Source organism: Eutrigla gurnardus, assembly GCF_963514095.1.
Source record: "Eutrigla gurnardus genome assembly, chromosome: 10".
NCBI classification, from domain to species: domain Eukaryota; kingdom Metazoa; phylum Chordata; class Actinopteri; order Perciformes; family Triglidae; genus Eutrigla; species Eutrigla gurnardus.
The window spans coordinates 16,622,374-16,647,189 of NC_139924.1; the positions used below are offsets into that span (position 1 = coordinate 16,622,374).

The window sequence follows — 24,816 nt, forward strand, 5'->3', positions numbered from 1 at the left end:
GCATCCAACTGCTGAGATGCAGGATGCAGCCAGACGACCTTTAACCTCTGAGCAGCAGGTGGACAATCGATGGCGTTTAGAGAAAAGAGGTGAAGAACTTCTCTGCCGCAGTGTTGGGGGAAGAGGAGGGAGATTTGATCTTTGAGCCGCTGCGCTGCCGCTTCCTCCTGGCTCTGCGGTTCTTAAACCACACCTGGAAACACAAGAGAGAGAGGGGAGAGTTGTAAATGCATGATCTCTACTTTTGTCTCAGTGGGACAGTGGGACTGCATATGAAAGCCAGGAAAGAGGGTTTTTTTTCTTGCAAATTGAGTTTGTACTTTTTTAGGGATAGCAAATGAAATGGTGATGATTGTAGCTTTATTTAAAGAAAACGCTACGTGATGGTAAATACATTTACATTAAAGCAGGAAGTAACTTCTCAGGCTGACGGTGCGTAGTGGGTTGCATATGTATACTAGCATGTATTATATCATGTCCAATAATTTTCCACATACAATTACAAAAAACATATTGGTAAATTTGACCCGTAAAGGGAACTCGGACACATTTTGGGCAACATGCCCTGGAGGGGTTTTACCCATCATCACGTGGGACTCACCCTGACTGTCTCCTCACTCAGCCCGGTGCTCCTCGCCACCTCAGCGCGCGCCTCCACCGCCGGGTAATCAGTGAGCTCGAACAGCGCCTCGAGCCGTTTGGTCTGAGCGTCGGTGAACACCGTCCTCATCCGGGCCTTCTGACGAGGCTGCGACTGCGCGGAAACCGCAGGCCGATGGTAACCAGGGTAACCTGCCAACTGCTGAGCATCTGGTAAAAAAAAAAGTAACATTGCGAGTTTGTCAAGTGAAACAAGGGAGAAAAAAAACATTGAATTCGACAAACAACACTGTTATCTCTGAACTCAAGGAATTGGTCAACAAGTCAGCCTTTTAAACTAAAACACTCCACATTGAAGTCAAGTTTTGGTCAAGTTTAACGTGAAAATACCTGCAGAGTCCTGGCTGCTGTAGCGCACGTAAAGTCCGGGTTTTGGATAAATGATGAAGTCTGTGTGGTGGAAACCGGCTTCATTCGGGTAAAATGCCTCTCCAGATCTCATCGCTCGGTACTGCAGCCAGCCTGGCACCGGGACCGGGACCGGCGCAGGAGGCCTCAGGTTCCCGGAGTCCAGACTGAATCCAGCGGGGATCCCCGGGAGATATCCATCCGATGAAAAGTCCATCACCGACGGCTTGTGTCCAAGCTCCGGGGAGAGGATGCGCTCGATGCTGAAGTCCGACACTCTGCTTCCGTCCATAACGACAAGTTGCTGCATGACCTCTGAGCTCTGAAGGGCTCCATGGTCCAGTTTTAACAGAAAATCAAGTCCACCAAACACCTGAACGCCTCTTTAATATGTTAATGAGCCCTTAATAATGAGCCTTTGAGAGCCGAAGTTCTATCAAACATTAGAAGAAATCTGGCCTTTGATTTGAGCTCCTGAACTCTTTGATTATTTGAAGTGAAGGATGATGTGATACTGAGACTGAAATCAGTTCATTTAATCTCCAAATCACCTGTCTTTCACTTTTCCTTCAAACAACTGAGCAGGATTCAAGATTACACGACGGGCACGTGGATGTTATTTATTTAAAACACGGTTATTTTGTTCCACTTAGGTTAAGGTAAATAGAGATACAACTCAACATAAAATAGGGATAGAGTGTGTTAGTTAATATAAAATATGGGATAATAAAAAGCACTCGATAAAATAAAATAAAAAATAAGATGGGATGCATAGAATACATATAGTAACACGGAAATACATGTCCAGTTTTTGTCATTCTTGTTAACAGAGTTCAAGCGTATTGTTGAATGTTTGTAAAAAAAAAAAAGTCTTCAGTACTGTTACTTACTTACTACATAATACAATACAAGGAGTGCAAATGGAAACTTTCTTTGAAAAGTGTTGGAACAATTACCCATAGACTAAATAAACAGACGTTTTGTTTGATTCGTGCTGTGAAACACAAACTTTATACTTTAAACTTTATACTTTATACTTTAAACTTTATACTTTATACTTTAAACTTTATACTCCTGAGGTTTGTCTTCGGGATCATTCGAAATCTTTCTGGCATGAAGAAATATACTCTGCTATGAGTTGGGGTGGCCTGCAGATGTCGCTGGTGGTAGTGCACGCAGTGAAATCAAAGTGTTTGTCCACTGGAGCAGCTTTGATCTGCAGAAGAGGATCAGAGCTGTGAATGACAGAAGTCAGTGTTCTAGGCTTGAAACTTGATTTAATGATGAGACAAACGAAGACGGAGCTACGTTGTATTTAAGGCTCCATTATAGCAATAGTACAGTACGGGATTGTAGTGATATTTAAGTATCTGCAGCAGTTCTTAGTAGGATAAGTTATATCTATATATATATATATATACCCACACACATTCCCCACTTGCCCCATGGACAGTCTTATGTTTGATCCTTCAACATTAACATGTAAACTATTAAATACATTTAAATGTGAAAATCAAAGGCATTCTATATGAATGTGATCTTGTGTTGAGTCAGTTTCCCCTCACTTCTCTTGAGTGAGATGGGATGTTAACTGAATCTGACTTCTGAGGGGAGATCAATCAGTGATCAATAGCAGATCAATCAGAGTCCCTTCTTTGAAGTCTCTATGATCTGAACGACTGTTAACAGCCTTGAAAGGAATCATAGGGAAAGGACAGTAGATTATCAATCATCCTCAGATTGAAGATCAAAGAGAATGTAAATATTACAACTTTATTTTTCTGGGAGGATCAAAATGAACACAACTTCACAATATACAAACATTAAACAATAAGATTACAGTTAAAATACAATACGTTCATCTGAGGAATTATTTTTACTTAGATGATCAGAAGTAATTTTACTAATTATATTTAATATACAGCTCTGGAAAAAATTAAGAGTTCACTGCAAAATGATCACTTTCTGTGGTTTTACTATTTGTTCAAGTAAAATGAACCATTTTGCTTCATTATATAAACTACTGACAACAATTCTTCCAAAATCAGAATACAAATATTGTCATCATTTATGTTCAGAAAATGACAACTGGTTACTTATTATTTTTAAACAACACAATAATAATGTGATGAGTTCAGAAAACATTTGGTGGAAAAACCCTAAAAAAAGGGTTTGTCACTGAAATTAATGGGGACGTAAATAGGTTGACTGGACCTTAATATTTGGTTCAGCCAATCCCAGTGAAGGATTGTTTGACACAAGGCAGCAGCGTTCATCTTGTTTGTCTTGCTGTGCTGTTGACATTCCCTCTCTATGTGTCTCTGTCAGACGTTCAGTTGGTCTCTCTCAGCATGAATCAGCAGAATGTCCAGAATGAATCTCCAGAGTGTTCACACATCAGCCCTGTCTCTCTCTGTCCTGTCGACAGGAGTTCACTCGCAGGCCGCCTTGCTCCTCCTTTCACTCTGACTTTTGGCGACCGTCATCTCACTTTCTCACTTTCCGGGTCCTTTCACTGTGTCGGCTGGATCCCAGTATGTGTCTAATCTGCACCAGACGTTTCACTGGCTTCTGGCTGGGTCTCAATACTCTGCAAGCGTACTGGCTGGGTGTCGACATGTCCTCCCTCCCAACTCTTCAAATACCGAAGCCTCAGTCAAACTATGATGCTCTAGTTTCCCCTCTATTGTGAATGTGGACATCAGGGATGGCGTGTCTATTTCTGCTTGTTATAACAACAACATGCGTACAATCTCTTTTCAAAATAAACTTCTAACATAAGTCGTTTTCAGGTTGACTTGGCTCGGTTTAGGCAACGACTTGGTTATATTTAGGCAACTGGCGTAAGTTACATAACAAAAGGAAAATAAAATAAGTCAATGTTGACTTGGTTTCACATGGGTCATGAACAGCAGTCTCCTGGGTTAAAGTCCTGTATTCCCACTGAGCAATTAGACACAAGTTGTATATTAGATTTATATCTGTGTGTAGACATCTAGATTACATTTGGGTTATTCGGGTTGAAAAGTGAAAGTTTAGTAGACGTCGATGCATTTTTATTGATGTTTTAAAAAATGAATAAATCCAGGCTTTATGTAGCCTGATGAATCGTTCTCTGTGAGAGCTAAAGCACAGAGGAGAGGGTGATAAGACGTCTAGGGCTCAGGGTCTTTCTCGCTCTTTATATGTGACATAAGTTGCTCTGAACGTCTAATAATGGCGCCTTCATATTGTATTTGTGTATATTGTATACACTGACAAAGAGTTTTCCTTCTGTTGCAGCCTTAGTTTCCTTTGCTGTAGTTTTATTACTGTTCTGGATAACCTTCAGACGGTGAAGCGTGCTGTTTCAATACGTAGTGTCAGAGCTCCAGTCAACTTCCACAAGACGAATGATGTCTGGTGCTTCAGAAAGCAATGCCAGTGTGAGAGTTTGGAAAGATCAAAGTCATATTTTATTGATTATCTTTCTCCAAATTTGTCAGATTACATCATCATGTCATATAAGCTTTGACACCCAAAGTGGACACGTGGCCTAAACGACACCGATTGATAGTTAAAGTCTTTGGACCACATATTTATGGGTAATTGTACTGCACAATAAAATACACATTTATTCTCCTGGACAAGAGTATTAGAGATTAAAAGACTTTTATGGCACACAAATGTGATTGAAACTGTGGCGGTACATCTCAGCCTGTTCCCAGCCAAATAATACAGACATATTTACTCAGAGAAACAAATCTCACGAGTGCCTTTACAATATTATTTTTAATAATGATGAAAAAATGAAATAAAATCTCCCTTCAATAATAATCAAATACTTGGATATTAAGGAAATGTGTCCAAAGACGATTCCAATAAAAATAAGCAAATAAACTAAATGACTAAATAAATCCTGCTGGTTGTTGGTTGGCAGCACAAACCGTTGCAGGAATAACGTGGAAAGCTGTTCTATTTAATTCACTCCAGCTGGTTTTACAACGCTCAAAATTAAGTCAAAGGAGAGCCTCTGGCTGTTCAGTTGTCCCCCTGTCTTGAGCCCTGAAGGAAAGGTGGTGTCAATTGATTTTCTGTTTGACTAAAGTGCATTCAGATTCATCAGATTAATGTCTGCTGGGTGGGAGTTTTGGCTAGGTTAATGGGGAGATTGGGCGGTGGCATTTCCCTTTCATGTCGTCCTCCTCCTGATCTAACAACAGGTGAGAGAGGTGTGTGGAGCCATGCTAAACACTGAGCCCACCTACTTTTTAGCGGTCCAATCAAATGTGAAGGAATTGTTTTAAATCCCCCTTGTCACTGTTAACCTCTCTAATGTTTTTGAATAATTACACAAGATGCTCTAACTTCTGTTTCATTTGGGCTTTATGTTTTAATCATTCAGAGTTTCAGCCAGAAACATGTTTTGCGATTTGATGTGTTGCTTCTCGACCTCGTAAATGAGACTCTTCATCCTTGTTGACTGCTGACTGCAGGGAAACGGAATCATCAAGGAACGCCAGGACTTCAGCGTCGAGGTCGACCCATGAACATGGGTTGGTGGTGAAGCAGGCGTATGAAACAACTGAAACAATCTGCCGTTTTTTTGTGTGCGGCACGATTACAATACAAATACATGAATAAACACAAAGTTGTGTATGTGCACAAGTTGAAATGTTGGATGGTAGTTGTGATGAGGCATAAATAAAAGAGAGAAACGGGAAGAGCTGGAGGTTTGAGTCTCATCCAGACTGATGTAACCCAACGGTGACATGGACTCTCTGAGGACAGCAGACAGAGGAAATACTATGAAGAGTGATAATGATTATTTATTGATAAAGATCAGTCAATGAAAAGAGAGAACAGCACACACACTTTAGATTATTCTGGTCTGGCCTTCTCAACCTATTGGGATTTTAGTTAGTGAATGACTCGCCTCCAGTCTGATGAGACGCCTGCTGGCATCCAACTGAAAACTGCTCGGTGGATGACTCATCTCGCAGCCTGCAGTCACAAATCAGGAGAGTTGGAAATATTGACTCTTATGGAGCTGAATGGTTTTCAAATGTAATTATGTGCAGATTTAAAGCTCAACATTCTCCAGTTAACAACCTGCTCTGGTTCAGGATAATAAATCATATTTGGGATGCAGACAAATGCATCAGCAGCGAGACCTCTTCGTATTAAAATGAGGTGAACACGCTGAGATTCCTTTTATGGAGTAAACAACTGGATAGTCAACATGCAGTTAAGAAAAGGTTTGTTTTATTTTCATCATATTATATGCATTTAATAACTTACAGGCTTTTTGTGTTTAACATAAGGTAACAAGTGCTGTTATTGTTTAAATTCATTAATTTAATACAGGGAAGCTGGCTTGGTTCATAGCCAATTTATTATAATATGGAGTTGTTTTTTTAGAAACCTGGCACCCTTCCTCCAGAATATTTATGTATATGTACTGAGAGAAAATAGACTTTATTCCTCTCATACCAAAAAATCACAGAAACAATATTTGTGTCTTATTTGATAGTCTATTTACCTAACAATGAGCCTGATTGGATAGTCACGGCTGTGGGGTTAAGCTGCAGTTCCTCTGTCTGTGCAACAAGAGGCGCTGCAGACAGCAGGGCAGACAGACGGCGGGTAAAACCATTATGTAACACCTCTGTCCTCCCAGTCCTCTGTGTGCTATCTTTTATTGTTTCATCCACACATCTTTCATTCAGCCTCTCTCTCTCTCTCTCCCATTTCCTTCCTCTCACTCTTCACATCTGTTTCAACATGTAATATCTTCATAAAATAAATATAGAGTACAACGTGAACACATGCAACTGGCTCTTTGTCTGACACACACATACACACTCCAGACGGTCATTAGACTACTGTCTGACCTTCAATGCTCCACATACCCATAGGACACACACACGCACGCACACACACACACACACACACACACACACACACACACACACACACACACACACACACACACACACACACACACACACACACACACACACACAGTCTCCCTCCTGCCATGCTGCTCATCACCTGAGGCGGAACAGAAGTCTCTCTCTGAATAATGTGATATCACTTCAGGCGCGCTTGATTTAACTCAATTCTGCAGGTTTTCTACCTCCCGCACATCGATCCCCTGCCTTTACATCACCTGATGAATGAAACACGCCCCCGGGTTTACAGGGGAGGATGCTCAACTCTTCTATTACTTCTGTCTTTTCAATCAGTATTCAACAGCAGATACAGACCTGCTTTTATTGCATGTATATGTTTTTAGTTATTTGTTGATCTTTTAAAAGGCTGGTGTTATTGTATGTTGTATTGTTGTTTACTAATCCCATAAATGGTCAAAAATCAACATAATCGGTCCTCACTTCCTGACTTCCTGTCTGCAGCTTTCAGCTCCAATCCCATTGGTTCCTACTGAAGATGTGAGATGACCTCACAAATATGTAGTTACATATTTTATAGTAGAGCGATTATGGTCCGCTGTGGAGGAACAAATAACACTATTAAGTCACCTTACAGTACACACAACTGCAACAGCTTGTGATTTTGCTGTTAATCATTGTTTATCACACTAGTCAACATCCCTTTGTTGGAAATAAAGACATTTTTTTTTTTTCAAGGTTATACAGTATACGGAATTTAGATCATATCTGTTACCTCTACATGACTCTCAACATGGTGATGGCCTGAGCCAGAAGCTAGCAGCTAACAGTGCAAACAATCACAAGCTGTCACATTATAACATGATACATGCACAGTAAAGGTGAACACTATAAACGTTGACTCTGGTTGGACTCAAACTGCTACAGAGTCTCAGGCTGGATCCCAGCTAACATTGGGTGAAGGCGGGGTTCACCCTGGACAGGTCGCCGGTCTATCACAGGGCTGACATGTAGAGACAGACAACCATTCACGCTCACATTCACACCTACGGGACCTAGAGTCCTCAATGAACCTATCCCCATCCTGCATGTCTTTGGACTGTGGGAGGAAGCCGGAGAACCCGGCGAGAACCCACGCTTACATGGGGAGAACATGCAAACTCCACACAGAAGGAACCTGAAATGGGAATCGAACCCGGGACACTCTCGCTCGCTGTGAGGCGACAGCGCTACCCACTACACCACCATGCAGCTTTTGCTTGATAGATAACATAGATTATGAAAGAGCTTTGAAGATGCAGTTCCTCTTACCACCACTAGTTAGGTGCCACTGTTTTGTCATTTCTCTCTTTTAAGTGTGTCGGATAAAAGTGGCTAACGCTCCCACTCGCTGCCGTTAAAAAGGTCAGAACTGATGTACAGTAAAGGTCAGGTTATGCAGACATGCGCACACACACACACACACACACACACACACACACACACACACACACACACACACACACACACACACACACACAGCTTACACAGCATGCAGCTCATGTACAAGTGTACATTTTAACAAATGAAGAGTGAAAGGAGGAGTGATTGATTTCAGTGATGCAGTGTGTGTGTGTGTGTGTGTGTGTGTGTATGTCTGCATAACCTGACCTTTACTGCTACGTGTGTGTGTGTGCGTGCGTGTTTCTGTATGTGTTTCTGTCTATGTGATAAAGAAAGATGTGGGTGTGGTCAAAATATAGTAAGCATTACTGCATGCTGATTGGTCCGTTTGGGTGTACATACGACGCTTTGATTGGCCAGTTTGCATCACAATAGGAGCTGAGATTGGCTGACAGGCAGACAATGGCTCTGTCATTGGTCAGTTCAGAGAACAAAAGGCTGTTTGGGCATTGAGGTGGAAAGGTGAGGGGTCAGTGCATGTGTGTGTGTGTGTGTGTGTGTGTGTGTGTGTGTGTGTGTGTGTGTGTGCATGTGTGTATGTGTGTACGTGTGTATGAGTGTGGTATGGAATGGCAGCATGTTGGTAAAAATATGATTTGAGTATAAAGTATATATCGATAATAGTTGGAATCTCTATTTTATTTTTCATTATTTTCTATTCTATTCGGTAATATCCACATTTGTGACAAAGTGTGTGTGACACAGTAGAAAAAAAAAACAGATTCATACAGAGGCATTTTAAAAAAGAAACTACAACGTGCTGCAAAATACCTTGAAACATAAACAAAATTATTACATATTATTTAGGCCTTTTTGAAACAGAGTGCAAATTTTCTTTTTTCAGATTTATGTTTCCCTTTTATTATTATTCCTGTGACTTTTGTTGGACAGCAGACTCGTCTTTTTCTTTGACATCATTTCTCCAAATCAAGTTTGCTCGTGAAAACGATCAAGTCAGGAACAAGCAATAGGTGGATTGTTGTCCCATTTGATAGCAGTTCAGGTTTGTTGTTTGGAAGGTTCTTGGTTTTAGTACGACCAATGTAGTTGTCTTTGGTTGCATGAGGACATGCAACTTCATAACCCAGATATGTCACGAGGTGGATATGTTTTCCAAATATGAGGGTGAATTAGCACCTACTCATCCTTTAGAGGTCGACTCTTTGAGCTTTTAATTCATTTTCAATGACTTATCAAATGCCAGTCTAGAAGTCCAATGCGCTGTCCATTGTGCCACAGAGCCACTTTCTGGACTTTCATCAATTTTTAGCTAATTTCTCTTCATCAACCTGGAATTTTTTTTAAGAATATGCTGGTTCTTGGCACAAAAACGTTTGGGAACCTCTGCTGTAGACCATATTACTGCTGTCACTATTTGTAAATGGTCGTATAATATGTCTCTTGTTTGAAACAAAGTTATGTTGGGTGAACAAAGACTGAGGTTAAAACATAATTTACCACAAATTAATTATGTATGAATACAAATTCATGCTGACGAAAGCAAATTCATAAATTGTCTTTACTTGTGTGTGTGTGTGTATTTTTTTTTTATCAGAGCTTGACATTAACCTGACTAATCTAGAAAAATGAATGCCTAATAGTGCCACCCACTGAGGCTCGACATCACCGTAGTGCTATTGCTATCATACGTAGTCCCCTACTTAGCCAGGGCTCAGTGAACCACAACGTCTTGAGATGCATCTGTCATCAAACTGCCATCAGCTAATCCTCTGCAGCTCCATAATGACTCCAAAGCATCTCCTTACCATCTGAGAACTCCTTCTGTTTAGCTCCATAACTGCTCAAACCTAATCCACTGAATTAAGCTACTGAGAGGGGACTTCATCAGGAGTGTGCCTGCAAGAGGTTAATCAATGGTTCAAGACACCTCATGTACCGTCTTGTACCGGGCCTGGCACTTCACACTGTGGCAAATGAAACCAGAGGGGAGGTCATTGTATATTTGAAAGGCAACTGAGAAACAGGTTTCCAAGCTTCAGATGAAGTGAATCAACAGGAATGTGTCCCGCATGTACAACTGAAAAAAATGTTGTCTAACAAACTTGTATCTGTTGCAGATTCAAGAAAACATTAATAAACATTTTAGAGCTTTCTACGGAAATGCAACTGTTACAGATTCACCACTTTCTTTCTAATGTTATCCAACAGACAAGGATCCATGATAACTAATCTTTTTACTTGGACATTGTTTGGTGTTGACAGTGTCTTTTCCCCACATTTTATTTGTCATGGATTTGTTTTCTTTATCCGATTGTGGTTTTCAAGCTCCAGATGAAGTGAACCCCTGCTCCACATGGCCGGTCAACACCCACAGCCGCCATTTTGTAACCCACACACAGACACACACACTTTTGTATAGTATTTAGTTAGATATGTGGCTTAGACTTAGTGTATGTTTATTTGTTTATTGTTTATAAAAATAAATAATTAGATTTATATGAATAATTTTCTATTAATAACCGAATCTGCTCCTGTCTGTATATATTCTTGACCTCTGTTTTCTATTAATCAAAAGGTATTATTCTACTTTAAGTAATAACTTGCCTGATATGGCTTTGTTTCTCACAAAAAAAGGTCATGACCTCATTACAAAGTCTTAAAATCATTCTGCACAGTGATGTCACACTCATAGTTTTTCACAGTGGCCCTTCTAATTAAACTGTATGAACTGATATATGTCTAATTTGAAATGAGCACATCAAACTAAGTGAAATATGATTCATTTGAGCACTAAACACCAAAATTAGCGGTTGCATACAAAGTCAATGCACAGACCTGAATAGTTGCGAATTTGGGCTGGGGCGGCATCGGGCGGATTACGTTATTTTTCTTCTCACAAAATATTTTTTCATTGCATGTGAACTTCATTGAATTTAAAAATTTCACTGTTCACAAAAAACAAAACACATTTCTGACCTCTAAATGACCGGCATCAAACTAAATTTCAAACTAAATTTACCAGCTGCTTGGCTTGTACCCGGTTATAAATTCCCTCTTCACTCCATAAATACAGCACATTGTCTTTTTGTGATTGTCTCGGCAAAGCGCCGTTCGTCGTGCTGTAAATAACCTCAGAACCAGAGTCTTATGTAATTTTCCTCTTAAACCTCTTTTTGAAATACGGCGCTTATGTAACTGTCCTACAACACCAGGCCTCATTTACATAATTGCATTGCATGTGATAGTCACAGCACCAATCTATCCAGCGTGTGTGAACTCATTCATACATGTACTTATGTGTGTGTGGTATTCGGCATGTTTGCATGCACGTGTGTGTGTGTGTGTGTGTTAAGTCAGTAACTGAGACAGACAATATGAGCACGTTGGATTTATAGACAGGATGTGTGTTCTAGTCCCACCAGGATCTAAAGGCTAAAACTCAGGTTAAAGTAAAACACATCACAAGTACATACAACTTGTGAAGTGTTGTTTAATGTTTAACCTGCTTCTTCCTTCTTTTCCCAACATTTACAAGTAGTCACGCTATGAAGTTCAACACTATATAGAGTTTAGATGTTGACTCTGGTGGGACTTGAACCCATAACCGTTCACAGGTTCTAAATGGAGGAAATGTACCCAAAGTGTGACTTTGTGATAGCTACCCATTCCGGAAAACCTTTTGCGTCTTTTATTCAATTTTCAAAGAAAATTTGCTGACCAACAGAAATTTCGACATCAGCTGTAGGAACATTAAGCTTTGTTCTAAAATGGACATTGTGTTGAACTAGAAAACAAATGAAGTTATACAGTGGGTTGCTGTTACAGGATTGGGTGCACCCACTAAATGCATCGGAAATGACAGTTTACCCAACTTCTACGCTTTACTAATATTTAAAAGTAATAATATTGTCTGCACTGTGAATTTGTAGACGCTTATAAATCTTGGCGCTGTTGAGAGTCAAACCCACAACCTTTGAATGTCCTGTCCTGTGCCAAAGTAGAAGTTTCATGTCATGTGAACAGTTTCGGGGATTTAAAGGTTGTTGGTTTGAGTACCACCAGAGTCGACCTTTAAAGGTTCTCGTAGAGATTGGGCAGTAATGCTTCAGACATGACTATTGACTGTTAAATCAATGAACAAACCTTCTAAACCAGCTGAGCAACTGCAATAAAGACAAAAACTCGGCTTGTTCATAAAGCAAACAGCCACAACTGTATCTTTATAATTGAACTCTTTGCAGGTCACTCCTTGGGCTCTCTGTATTGTTTTCTAATGCTGCATTCTGATGTATTTATATTTTCTAGCAGACATCCATTCCCTAAGATATGAAATATGGAGCCAATCCCAGCTGTCATTGGGCGAAGGCAGGGTACACCCTGGACAGGTCGCCAGTCTATCACAGGGCCTAATACAATAATATTAATATATTATTATTATTAAGGACCATTAAATGACAAAAAACATAGGCCTACATCAAATAATGAAGTAAAAGACACCTAAAGTTTGATTGAAGGATGTGGAAGTTCAGTTAAATCCGTGTGAGGAAGAAAACTAGGACACATCAGAGAAGGTGATGATGGCAGCCAATCAGCGGTGAGCAACTGGCGCATGATGATGCAGGTGAGCGGTGGCAGGTGTGTGCGTGTGAACAGGGGGGCGTGGCTTGTCCACTACGTGCAGGCTGCAGCAGGTAGGTTCGGGTTACCTGCCGCCCTTCATTCTCAACGCTGGGTTTTTCCAGCTGCAGGTGTCTTCCATCACTCAGATCGTACCAGCCGTTTCCGAGCCGGAACCTCACCTCGACCACCTGGATTACCGGAAGTGTTTCGGAGTGTCGACGAACTCTTTTCCTCCACCGAATCGGACGTCCTGAAATGAACTCCAGCACCTGCAGCCGGTGAGTCAATCATCGCACGTTCACTTGCTATTGGTCTGCGTTGTTGTTGGCGAGGAAGCGCTGACTGTTGTTCGGGCTTTGCGCTGTTTTATCTGCTCGAAAGCAAGTTGAAGATGTCACCGAACCGAAACCGTCGCTGTTTCTGTTGTGTTGGGAAAGGCCGCCGTGAGACTGTGAGGGTGGTTATTTAAACGAGTGTTGTGTTCAAGAACCGGTTTTCTGTCTGGACGTTTTGCCCTCGGGATAGGAGTTTATAGGGCCATATTCCCTGGGCAGGCAGAATAATAACATAGTCAGCAAAAAAGATATTAGAAGACGAGAAAAGTACAAAAAACATCCTCCAACTGCAATCCTGAAATTATTCCTGCAGGATCATATCTAGAAACAAGAGCAGACATTTATGACAAGATGAGGTCAGACACATCGTGTAAAAGATTTGAATCAGATATTAGTTAAAAACATTTAATGCCAAATTCAAAACGGTGTTGAAACAATTCGTCAGCAGTTTAGAAGCAAAACATCTAGAATTTACAGCAAGTAGAGTCGACTCAGCACTTTGATCTGGTTGAGATCAATGTATTAATAGAAACCACTTTGGCCTTAATGTATTTAACAACAAGTCATCTTTTATTCATTTATCAAGCAAAACATTATCTGATAAAACAATTATCAAACTATAGGATTTACTCAACCCAGTTGCCAGGAAAAAGTTTCTTTCTGCAAACTATGCATCAATTTTAAAACCTAAAATGTTTCATAAATACATTCATATCATATATCACGAAATAAGTTTTTAAAGAGGTTGCCAATCAACCAGATGATGAACACCATTCCTTGCATGTGAAAATGTAATAAACTCCTTTCTGGTTATGATCAGATTTTGGTTATTGAAGCTACATGTGGTTGCCATTCATTTAGACAATATGCAGATTGCTTAATATTGAAGATCTGACTTAAAAGAATAAAAAAACATTAACTGAAAAAAAGGATTTGCTGTTTGTGTTTGATACATTACCTCCCAAGACTTCACAAATGTCCTTTTTATTTTCCTTCAGGTTTATTTGGTTCTTTGTCAGTTGAATGCATTGTCTGGTTCTGACTGTAACGGCAATATTTAAGATAATTTACATTTAAAATATGTTTATTTTTGATGCACGTCTTGCTGTTTGCTGTACCTATTTTCCAAATGTCACAAAGTGGTTGCCACTGATATCAGCCTCGTATCTTTCTTGCAGTAACACATAATGTCACTCGGTTGACGTTGTGAAACAACTGCTTTGGTTCAGGCAACAACACTTTTTGGTTAAGGAAACCATCATGGTTTGTGTTGAAATAATAAAGTAAAGAAATAACAACATAGCCATCCTGAGGACTATACTAGAGCTTAGATCGGGCCCAGAAAATCAAGCCCGACCCTATCCGATCCCGTGCATAGGCATTTAGGATAGGACTGGACAAAGCCGACACACGTTATCGACTCCCACTACTTGCTTGAAATAATCCCATACCTCAGACTTTACCTTCCGTTAATTGTCCTGTTTTTAATTTATCCTTTATGTCTCCAAGCTCCATGTTGCACTTTAGCGTAACTCCTTTATCCTTTGATTTAGCTGCACAGAGCAGAACCGTTATGAATGATGCGTGTGCATGTGTAGCGCCTTTTTTTTTTTACTTTGTGTAACTTTGTACACATTTGTTACGTAGGCTTACTCTGCTAAACATATAGCCAATAATATTTAATGTTTATGGCCTAGCCTTCTCCTCAGATTAGGCCAATAGAGCAATGATTAAAGAAAAAAAAAAGAACGAATGTACACAAACACTTGATCAAAGGGGTCTAGGGTCAGGCCTTTGATCAAAGGGGTCTAGGGTCAAGAGGCGGGGTTTGCAGCATTTGACCAATCGCAAACATGGATCAGTCTACGGGCAGCAGAGCGGCATATTTTACGTACCTAATCTTATAGAAATTCGAAAAAGTTAAATGTATAATACAGGCAAAAAGCAAAAATGTCATCTGCCAAATGCTGTAAGGACAGCTGGCAAAAACTTGCCGACTGTGAATGCGTAAGTCGTATTAATAGTCGGTAATATGACTGCCCCATCATAAGAGCACTACTAGATCTGACTGATTAAATAAAACTGTTAAGTGCTCTGATAGCTCAGTGGTAGAGTAACTGCCCCATGTACCGAGGCTCCCTGCAGTGGTCCTGGGTACGAATCCGCCCTGCTGTCCTATTTTAAAGCATGTCGTCCCTCTCTCTCACCCCTTTAACTCTCACGCTGTCCTCCCTGAATGTGTTGCTTAGATGTATTCTTATAATGTGGTGTATGACAATATCAGCCTCATTCTTTCAGCTGCAATCCCGGCGGTGTAAAACAGATTTGGGAGCAAATAAAATAAATATAAAAACATAATTCAAAGTGGTAAGTAGGCTGTACGCTGACACAGAAAGGTCATTCCCTCAGATGAGAATCTGTATCTCTCATATAAAACACCATCAGGGACAGACAAAAGGGTTTTGCCGGTCTCTGAACACTCTAGTTCTCCTAAGAGACCCTCTCACGATCCACTGAGCTTTTTTTTTTTTTTATCCACGCACCAAGAGAGCTGATTGGTCAGTAGATGGTGTTTTTCTCCACGTTGATCTCTTATCAGGAACATAACCTGCTCTGGAGCAAGTTAGCTCTGCAGCGTAAGTTACCATGGCGATGTACCACGGTAAGAAGTGAACCAGCGTCGTAGGACGGAAAACCCAGAGTTAATCCTGAAGTTACCTCGCTAAGCCCAAATCCTGCTGCGTAGTACAGGCCTCTGGGTGGATGTCCTGTGTTTGTTGGACCCATGTATCACTGTGGTCTTTCTTGCTTGTTATACTCGTTATTATACTACTTTTAAACTTGTGATAGCGGTCGATCTGTGTATACTACGTCACTTGCTGTGACCGAATATCAACATTTAACCTGTCCTTAGTTTGCAGAAACGGAAAATGCTTAAATGTAAAGAGAAACAATTAATGGTGACTGAGCTGATTATTATAGATTAGTATTATGTCTCAGGCTCATTGTGAACAAACAAAGATGGTTGCATTCACTCTAGTCTGTTCAGGCTTTCATCAGCAGTCGGTGCTGCAGGAATGTGTTGCTGTGGTGAACCTGTCTCTCCACCCACAGACGCCACAACAGCTCTCAGACCTGTTTCTGGGCGTCTGACAGCAGACGCATCATCTGCCACACCTGAACTGAAGAAGCAATTAGACACGCCACTGAGTTCCTGTCTGTGTCAGGCCCAGGTCTCTCTGGCGAAACAAACCAAAACACCAGCCCGTTGATCCTTTTATCCATTTATCAGGCCTTCGTCTCGTTTCTGTTTACTCCTCTTCATCCTACAATTGGTTTCCACTGAGAGCCAGTGCTTTAATTTTGACTTAAATCGAATGCACTCTATTCAACCAATCGGTCAACGACAGAAAATCAATTGATAACAATACTGCCAAAGTATTAACTGTCTGTTTTCAGCTTCTCAAAAGTGATGATTAGCTGCTTTCGTCTGTTCATAGAATATCTTCGGGCTTATTGCTGTTGGTCTGAAAACACACGTTGTGATGGGAAACAAATGTCATCATGATTGGATCATTGAGTCAATAATGCAACACAGAAGACAAAAAAATCACTTACACAGTTACATTTTCCTGCTGTTAATGTTTTCACAAATGCACAGTCCATCTTTTACATAAATATTTTCAAATATTTATCTTGCATATCTTGCAGTAAAATGTAATTCTTCAGAGAAGTTTGGAGTGTCACGTCCTGAATCGGAATGATTTATGGCATTTGCACACACAAATAATTTGACTTGGTTATTGGTGCAATAATATAGGAGTACAATAATATAGGATATATTTAAAAATAGAAACATGAATATTTACAATAGAATGTGAAAAATAATACAAGTATACTTTAAAATATGTAAGCTATTATACTGTTCACTAAATTAATACCTTTTTCTTACATAGTGTATAGCTTATTTTTAATCAAATGTGCAGCACACCTGGGGGGCATTAAGAGTAGCTAGCGGTTGTTTGTTAGCATCGTAATAAAGTAGCTTTTTCCCCGGAATATCGCCCCCCTCTCTCGGCTTTTTTTTCATACAGCGGCCCTGATACGCCGTCGTACAGACGAGCAGAATATCTGGTACGAGCACGGAGGCCGCCGTTGTTGTTGTTGTTACGAGACGTCGCGGGGGAAGAAGTCAGGCTCGAGGGTCGAGGAGCGGGGCGATGACGTCAGCGTTTTCGTTTTCGCCGTCCACATGAAAACGATCACGAAACGGAGGGGGGCCGTTTTTTTCTTTTCCACCCTGAGAGCTGGTTTCAAAAAAGTGCGGATCCGTATGGACGGAAGGGCGAAGCGCACAACACTTCTGCGTTTACGCACTGAAAACGTTTTCGTGTGGACAGGCCCTGAGTGGAGGGTTTCAGTGTTGATGTTCAGGTGAAACCACCTGCATGCTTTTACACTGTACGTGTGTCACGTATCGTATAACCGTCATGGCTACAGTTTCACTACAGCCACCTGAGCTGTGCTGAATGTTTAGTGTCACCTGAGAGGCTAAGTTGTGTTTGACCTCATTCCCAACTGAAACGGCCATCTTGATCATCAAAATAGTTTGACATGCTTCAGATGGTGACCTGAGCCTTGTGTGTATTGGTAGGGATGAAACTTTCATCACCACTGATCAATCTGCAGGTTATTTATATATATACATTGATTAATAAAGTGTCAAATGTTCCGAAATGCCCATTACAAGTTTCAAAAACTGGAGTACTGAAGTGGATTTAATGTAATGTAATTTAACACAAAGATAATCTGCATTTTTCTTTAAATTTCAGAGGCTGGAACCAGCTTATTTTTCTTCTTCTAAAATTATTTAAATAACTAAGCAACTAATTGTTTCAGCTTTAAACACTTCTGGATCCTTGAAGAGAAACATGCAAAATATAAATAGATAAAAACAGTTGTTTTCATGTAGATTGGAGGATGATACTTGTGAGTGGCTGCTGGCCTCCTCTAATCGATGACTCCTTCAACAGCTGCAGTGAGAGATGACGGTGGAGAGCTGAAGAGTGAAATGAAAGAGTTAAAGAGGAAACAGAGCCGGTTGATGAGAGTATTTCTGAAAGTTAATGTGTTTTATGGGATTTGCTGAGGCTGCTGGGCATATTATAACATCTGCAGGCTAATGTCCCCTCTGACAGCCATAACAACATATAATGTTATTACACGATTAACTGGCTGCTTCCTTCAGCTTTATGGCTGCTGTTACCTGCAGCACAGAAACACTCTGTTAGCCTGCTGTCACTGGGGGGCCGAAGAAGTCTGAGCAGGACCAGTCCTGGTTCTTAATACAGAGTAAACAAACCATTTGTTTTACAACATTAACCGTGACCGTTTGACAACGTTAACCTATGTCACTGAGTCACCTTTTTAAATTACATCTGTAGCTTAAATTACTGCTAGAGTACTTATGCTAGAGTACTTATTTGAACCTATTGTGTTCTTTTCACCCAAGTAGTTTTGCTGCCTAAAACAAATGGCGGCTCTTTCACAATGAGCGTTGATGCTGCAGCATCATTACAGTAATGACGTTGGACTAAATATGACAAGTAGGGCTGAGTTCAGGTTGCAAGGGTCAAAGTGGCCGGCATGGTTCTAGTTACAGGACCGGTGTTTTCTAACCAGAGCTCATCACCAGTTATTCTGGTTTACAGTGACCTGAATCAAATGAGGCCCACTCTGGCTTCTATTATAAAACTGACCCATCTAACCAAACCATTCCAAACATGGCCTCCACTCTGACTCCGTTTGTTTTTGTGCCTGGGCACCAGTAAAGCAAATTTTCCTTCTGGGAAGTTTGGTTTACAGTCATATTTCTCTCAGCGACATTGATTTGTGGCTTTTTTAGAGTCACTTCACAACAGACGGTTATGTCACATTAATCCTCGTACAAGGCAGTTTTCACTGAATCTGCAAAGCTGGTATTTGTAGTACAGATATAATGTTAAGGTATGACATACAGAGCCACAAAAAGCTGCATCTTAGAGCTGAAATGATAATATTTGTCCTGAGGATTCTGCTGGGGGAGGGTCAAGATGTCATTAAATTTCCACAGTAATCTTACGAACCACGTTTTTTTGACTGACTTGTCCCCAACAGAGGTTGTGCAGATAACATGGCAATAAAACAGCTGTTAGTTTCATGTGTCGTTAAACATTAACATCATTTTATTCTCCAGACGGAGACTGAAGTGTGTCGTCCCACTCTCCTCCACTGTGTCTGTGATCCTGTCGAGCTCAAACACTTTGTCCTTTCAGTCTCTTTAATTTACTGTTCTGTGCCGCTTAGTGACGCCACTTTAAACTTAGTTAGTTTAACATTCAAATCTGCAGAGAAACGTCGACGTATTTGGGTCATGAGATTAAAATCAGTGGAGTAAAAAGGCTCCTCTGACACCTTTTTAGAAGCTTCAAAGTCTTGTTCGGCCTGAAACTAAATTTGACATAATCACTGAGCTTAGAATTATATCTGTCTGGTTTACTTGAATGGATCAAAAACTGCTCTTATGCTGTTGATGTTTGAAGAAGAAGAAGTATTTGGCATTTAAACGTTTCAGAAAGTAAAGCAGAAAGTGCGCGGTTGTTATTTTAAGGTCACAGCGTCTCAGAGGGTCTTTGCAATAAAACAGCAGGGTTCAGAAAGACGAATAAATCCAGGAAGGGAACTGAAAGGAAAGGGCTGCCCCGGGGCAAATATAATTACTGTGATTTATAGTGATGGAAGGTGGGTTTGTTCCTGTAGTCAGTCTATGTGCTCCATTAAAAGGGCTATACGTAACTTTTTGAAATCAACACATTCAATACAGTCCCATCACAACAAATGTTATATCGGGACACAATCAGGAGTCAATTTCACCATCAACATCACCAGGATAAATGTTACAGTGGTGAGAAAAACTGCCTTAACAGACTTAAGGCAGAAATCTGGAGCAGACCAGGCTCTTGGGTTCCATCTGCATTTGGTGTTGCTAGTAGTACTGGTCTCCTTGTAGACAGGAGGACGAATCCACGATGCTCTCTTATGTCCGTCAGTACACTTTGGCTGAAAGAGTTGGGCAATAGAAAAAAAGGTTGAAGAACTCTATGCACTTCATTCCATTTTCATGTTTCTTTTTGCTTTAAAATACAAACAATATTTCTCATATGGTAAAACATGTTAGAGATGAAGGTCTTTGAATCGGGTTAAGTTAAGAGTCGGTGGAATCGGGTGTCAGCACCAAATGAGTCAGCTCTTTGTCAACTTTTTCCTTTAGCCGGAAATGTATAACCTATATCAAGGCAGGAAGCCCATCTTGTTCTGTGGTGTTTAGTCTCCTGGTCCACTAGCACCACGACAGGGAGAACTGCAATGAGACTTTAGGTCTCTACTCGTAGCTCACTTGCCGAAACGAAGGCCGGTGCCGGCTGGTTTTGAACCGTTCCCACTCAGTAGGCCGACTCGCTTGCCGACAGAGTGCTGCGGTGACTCGCGTGAGTTGGTTTCAGTCTTTTCTTGTGTGTTGACAAAAAGAACAATAGAATGTCATCGATATAGATCCACTCTTTAAATCTCTTGTCTCTATGAAGGTTTTTCCTTTATGTCAGTTACTTTAAGGATACCTTCCAAACTCATACACCCTCCAGATATTCTCACCGTCTCCCTTTCCATCTTCTTTTTTCCCAAAAATTCAACGTAATCAGATAGTTGAGATCCGGTATGTTTCATACCCTCCACTCCTTCCTCAGTCTCTGTCTGTCTTTCTCTGAGGAGGACAGAAAGGCTGTTTGTTCCTTGCCTGCCTCCTTTTGTCTGAATGAGACAATAGACTGACTCTGGGGACAGAAGGGAGGAGGGGGGGAGGAGGAGGAGGAGGAGGAGGAGGAGGTGGTGGTGGTGGAGGAGGAGGAGGAGGCGTGTTATAAAGGACGGGGATAGATTAAAAGGTGATATTAGGCAAAAAAAAAAAAAAAAAAAATGCAGGGGCCAATAGTCAATATATCCTTAAATGAATGTCTGTGTCCTGAACAAAATGTAGTTTGTGCCATTATTGTTTTATTTTTTACATTTTAACAACCTATGAAATTACATTGAGGCTGCAAGGCTGTCGGATGTATCTCAGTTCTACTGATGGCTTGCAGAAATATTTCTGTATATTATATGTACTTTTATCTGTTCTGTCAAACAAGTCATTCATTATTTTCTACATGGTGCACTGAATCCACTTTGTGCCTGTTTATTGGCTGATAGTCATAATAGAAAGCCATTAGTTTTTACTTTCACTACAGAGGCGTATTCACGTCATTCAAATACCTTCCAGGATTGATTTGTGGGAAGAAAAAATATCAAATTTAAATAGATGTATTCATTTTTATAAGCAAAATGCCTTTGAGGGCCATTTTTTAACAGTCTTGTCTAAAGCCGGTGGTCGTTTTTTATGACCAGTACAGCAAAGGTACAGCAGTTGGAAAAAGGATTGGACAAAGAGGAATAATTAAAAGCACGTGTTATCGGGGCTGTCTTCAATTATGGCCAATCAAATCAGTTCATTAAAACGACACCTTTGCCGTGGACAGCACAACGACGATTTCATAATGCTGAGGAAACCAGACTTCATAAAGAAAATAACAATAGACTGTGGAAATCAAACGCCAACTATAGCCCAAATATGGGACAAATATATTATCGATGACAGTTGTGGATTAATTATTTTATATTTGTGAAACATTTAACCACAACAATAAATAAAACTCTTTCAGCAACATTATCAGAAATATTTTCAGACTTTCACCACTGGCTTTAGTCCATCCTATTCTGATTGTGACATCAGTCGCCCGACCATTCTTTTGTGATTGGTTAATATAGTTATGTGAGCTTCAGTGTTGTTGTTCTTCTCCACATCAATAAAGTTCATCTGGACTGACAACGTATTCTCATGCATTTTCGTATGGAAACGTACGAAAAGTTATGTACAATTTTTCCGTGTATTATCCTACGGATTTCGAAATGACGCCAGTGCGCATGCGCGATTCCCTGCAGTGAAAAATGGCTTCCATTCCTTTCATTCATAATGGAAAATGCAGCATTTAAAGATGTTTCGGGCGTTAAAGTACGTTTTGATGACATTCCTAGCGAAAAATATGCATTTTGTATATTAATCCTTCAGTGAATGTATATGACCTTTCGTTTGTTGGTTAGGGTTGGGGTAAAAGTTAAGGTTAGGGTTAGAATTGGAGGAGCCTGGGATTGAACCTGCAATCTTGCGGTCGCCGGCTTTTTTTAAGAAATTCCTCATGTCCATAATCGGTTACATGTATTTATCATCAGCTAGTTTGACTTTGGGGGCAAAATCCAATGTGCTCTTTAAGGGCATGAAGGGGATATCCCAGTGGGTGGACCCGGCCCCCCAATGCCCCTCCTTGCCGCCGGGTGTGTGTGTTGGTGTATTAATAACCCATCACTAGCTCTGGCTGTTGTGTGGCCGCACGGATGCATTTAAGTTGAGTGTCAACCATGAAAATGAATTTTTCTTGGCATCATTTAAATTCTGAGCGGCGTGAAAAAAATTATAATTCGTGTTACTGTACACGAAACTGACTGCATTTTGTGACTTTTTCATGAGCTGCCATGAGACTGTTTCACACATACAGATGACATCACAGACTCACAAAGTCCAGTAGAGTGAAGGCACTGTCAGTGGGTTTACTTTATATGCTTGAGACTCAGGATTAAATTGAAATTGGAGTGGGATTAAAGGTGAATTCAATTTTATTACAGCCTTGCAGGCAATCAATCCACAATGCCAGGATTATATGGAGCTGTTGATCACATGCTTTCATTTTAATAAATATAAGTCCACTCTGAGCGACCCCTTTTTGAGACACTGAGCCTACTTTTGTGTTGTTTCCGTTTGAAGTGTAATCTAAACATACAACCATTTAAGTGCCACTCATCTCCTGTTGTCTATTTGTTGTCAGTTCATTAACACTATGTGTAATGATGGCGGAGACAGAATCAATAAGTAAATAGAACTTTAATGATTTCAGGATAGCATAATTTCGTGCAATGTTCGTTTCTTCCTGTACGCATCTCCAGTACTAAAAAAAACATTCTGTTCACTGAGATCAATAGTTTCATGGTAATTCTGACATCAGTCATCCGGAGTATCTGTGCTGCTGCTGTAACAGAGCCGGCATGGGTTGAACGCTTCAGCAGCTCTTATACACTGCTGACATCGGATATTGGAGTTCTGGTAGTTTTGATCATCTATCCTAATTCAAATATTCTTTTCTGCAGACTTGAAATGACCTGCAAACTGCAGTAAAGTGACCTCTGTGTGGTATTGATTAGTAATGAAGAACTTGGACTGTCTCTGATCTCTATTTATTCGGATAAAGACAGAAATCTCCATGTAAATAAAACCGTTCGCTGTAGCTCTAAAACGAATGAAAGTAGGAAAGTGGAGATCTCCTCCAGGTGTTTCCCTCTCCCTCTAGCAAACAAAGAGGAGGTGAATCCCTCAATTTTCCCTCTGAGCTCCCTTACACTCAGGATGGCAGCACAGATAACCAGAACAGGGATTTATTCATCGTGTATCGTATACATAAAATTATCATAACGTGGTGTGAAATAAATCTGCAGATGCTGCGGTTCAAAATGAGGCCTAACTTCTCTATAGATGTCAGTTTTTACAAAAGATGAATCTTTTTTTTTTTTTTGTTAACATCCTTTTTAGTGAAAAACAATCAAATAATTTAAATGAGATGACCATAAATCATAGGACATTTACAATATCACCACGATCAACGTATCCGCAGAGACACTTCTCCTGGCCGCATGCCACCCCCTGTGTTCATCCCTGTGAGCTTTTTATCTACGTGCTCCAAACTCAATTATCTGGTCCTCTCAACCACTTTAACACATCAGTACAACACAAACGATGTTTAATGTGGTTGCACAGCGGGGATCTGTGAGCCCAGGTGTGTGTTCTCAGCTGAGCAGCAGAGGGGATGATTGACTTTGTCTCAGGACACAGACGTTATTTTAATCAGACTCGGTCCTAATAGTCTTAACTTTCTCTCACCTTCATCACCTCCTCAGCTGAATATCACTTTTCCTCTATAGCGGCCGTGCTTTAATAGGAGCCATTCATCTCCTCTCCTCGCTGCAGGGAGTGATGCATTTCAGTGCTTCGCTCCGGCATTTTCCAAACTGCACTCGTTGACCTGCGGTGAATTTTCTCTGCGCGCCATAATATGCTTCATGTCGGTGTGACTGAAGTTTAGGTCACAACCACGATAAAGTGTTGCTGTGTTATAATTATGCATGAATTAATATGTACAGTAAATAAACCAATAAACAGATTCTGATCGATAGAGTGCTTTATTAATCCCAGCGGGGAAATTTACTGTTAAAGCTGCTAAACAAACGATAAAATACATAGTATACAAGCTCTACAAGCGGTCAGAGGCAGGAGGAGATATTGTTAATACCTAACAAAGGTTACTAACATTTTGATGAATGCC

General features: G+C 40.5%; 1 protein-coding gene across 3 annotated transcripts in view; it reads left to right on the forward strand.

The window, feature by feature from the left end:
- Positions 1-13,011: 13,011 nt before the first annotated feature.
- Positions 13,012-24,816, forward strand: part of LOC311019441 (nesprin-2) — a 28,377-nt gene continuing 16,572 nt past the window's right edge. For all 3 annotated transcript variants that reach the window (XM_084018860.1, XM_084018862.1, XM_084018861.1), the window contains exon 1: positions 13,012-13,201. The gene's annotated coding sequence lies outside the window, so the exon portion shown is untranslated. The remainder of the gene's footprint in view (positions 13,202-24,816) is intronic.